The sequence below is a fragment of the Parasteatoda tepidariorum genome, chromosome 3 (genome assembly GCF_043381705.1).
Source record: "Parasteatoda tepidariorum isolate YZ-2023 chromosome 3, CAS_Ptep_4.0, whole genome shotgun sequence".
Taxonomy (NCBI): Eukaryota; Metazoa; Arthropoda; class Arachnida; order Araneae; family Theridiidae; genus Parasteatoda; species Parasteatoda tepidariorum.
Window position 1 is genome coordinate 79,724,253 of NC_092206.1, and position 2,808 is coordinate 79,727,060.

The following is a 2,808-nucleotide window of genomic DNA, read 5'->3' on the forward strand; positions in this document are numbered from 1 at the left end:
AAAATATTTATTGAAAAAATGTGTGTAGACACAATATTTGTTATCGCTTATAAGGTATAAGCAGGCTTAATTTAAGTTAGACACTTTACTAAGCTTTTAACTAGAAATCAAAGAAAGTTTAAAACGATAGGTTTATGAATTTATTCGGAAATCAAGTAGTTCAAGTGATTTAAATTTTGAAAAAAAAAGGTTAAATCTATAAAAAATAATTTTACTAAATGAGCCATAGCCAATTGAGCGAAATTGAAACTTCATATGAAGTTTTTATTTTGAAATAAAATAATATCTCAGCATTTTCGAATGTTTAAATGATAAAAGATGCTCTGTTTTTTCAAACGACATTACCCCCAATACTAAACACCCTCTCTGACACTTTTGAAACATCACTAATTTTTATTTACTGTTATTATTTCACATAAATAATTAAGTTCGTTTGACTAGTGCAAGGTTCGAATTCTAAACTAACATAACATAAGTAAACATAAGTTTTGTTATAATTTCTTAAAATTTACGCTCCTTGAAAGATTTATCAGTTTAAAAATAAAAATGGAATTTTATAAATATATCCAGTTAAAATTATTGAAAGAAAACTTTGAAAATTTTAAAAAGAAAGTTTGTTAAGAAATTCATTATACGCTTAAAACAAAGTGTTAAAAACTTTGTTTATTTTTTAAAAAAAAGCGTTTTTTACAAATCAATATTTCCTTGTACTATTTTACATATATAATTACATAATTATTAAGTTCGATCGCAATCTTCAAATTCTAAATGAAAAAATAAACGCAAGTTTTGTTACATTTTCTAAAAATGATCACAAAAATAGCGAAAGATTTCTTAATTTAAAAATAAATAAAATTGAAATTTATCAATATATTTACCCAACAGTATAGAAAGAAAATTTAAAAAAATAAGTTAGTTAAAAAATATTTGTGTGTTTAAAACAAAGTGCTAAATAAAGTTTAAAAAAAAACGCTTTTAAAACACTATTTTTTATTATTATTATTTCACATAAATAATTAAATTAAATTGAATAATGACCGAATTATGAACGAAAAACAAATTAAGGTTTAATTTCTTAAAAATAAAAACAAAAGAATTGTGATATTCGATAATTTATTTTAATTAACTAATAATATTAAAGGAAAATTTCTAAAAAAATTATCATACTCTCTAATAAAGTGCTAAATAATAAAAAAAAAATGAATAAAATTCGCAAACCTTTAAAATTTTTTTGAACAAAGAAAGTTGATTGACTAATGTCCCTATCCAAATGACAAAAGTTTCCAATGAATCCAATGAAAAAAGTTTTTTTTTAACTTTATTTCTAAACGTAAAAACAACTCAAGATTTATAAATTTAAAATCTGTAATAAAAGCCTATTAAATTATTAGAAGTTTATCCAAAAAGTTTTTAATAAATTAAAAGAAAGTAAAAAAAATAACCGAACGAATTTAAGTACCTTGTAATTTAATTCCTTATGGGAGCTTTAAATTAGATTTCCGATAATTTTTACATTTAAAAATAAAAAAAACTTTTAAAAAGCTTAATAAAAAAATACTTAATTTATGAATAAACTCTATATATATTCTTTTCAATAACAGATTGCGTTCGAAACAAGGTAACGGCGGTGATCACGAAATTAGTCCCACTGAAAATATTCTACAAGAAACGATATCAAGTCGCGACAAAGAAGACTAAGAGGTGCGAAAACGATATACGATATGCGAGATACGATAAACGATATATGTTCTCAAAACTGATTCTGATTCTACTGCTCATCAATCAAGGCCGTTAGGCCGTTTCAACATAACGAAACGAACATCGTCTTCCACAGCGCGAGTTGGCATCGGGACGTAAGAGAAGATCATTGCGTGTCTTGTATCGCTATATCGTTATATCGTTTTGCGTTCGTCTTCTTTACTCGACAGCTTAAATCAGATTTCTGATGCATCACCAGGAACGAAAGTAGCTGCATCGGCCTGCCGATATAGGCGTTAAATTGATATGTCGCGATACATCGATTTATAGCCCAGTCCTACTCTTGATATTCAAATGTGATATAATTTATTTCGAAACGTTCAAAAGCTTAACAGGTAAGCGATTATTAATGCAATAATTAAAAAGTAATTTTACCAAAAAAATGGAAGAAAAATTGAATTTTGTAAAAATCCTAACAAAAATTCCTAAGCTAACTTGTAGACAGATAACTTTTTTTTCCACACCAAATGCAAATGGCGGTCTCCGAGTAAAAACAAAGCCCTAAATTTGAAATATATTTTAGCCTGTTCTATTTCTTATAATAGAATAAAATGTAGTAAAATTACGGTTAGAAAGAACATTATGCACAGTAAGCAATAAAATAGAATGTAAAGTGGAATAGACAGATACCAAAACAGAATTTTTGTTTTCGTTTTCGAATGCGAAAAGACGAGTTGTGACGGAAGCCTATTATGGATCCCGCATATCAACAGAGATCTAAATTTTGAAGTAAAGTTTGAATTCTACTGAAATTTCTTGGATTACTAAAAAATAAGTAAAATAATACTAACACATATTAAAAAGGACCGCTATTAGAAAAAATTCTTAAGAAACTGAAAATAGAAAATTGAATCACATTGTTGTTCAGAAGTTAATTACGGAAGTTTGTTGTATCTCACCCGGAAGACTGAAAGAGAAGGTGATAGAATCAAATAATTTACTAATTGTTTTTAATCCTTTGTATTGTTCCAGGTGTCTTCATTTGAAAACATTGTGAAACGTAAATATGTTCGCTTTTTAAAGAAAATAGAAGCTCTTTCACCAGAAAAA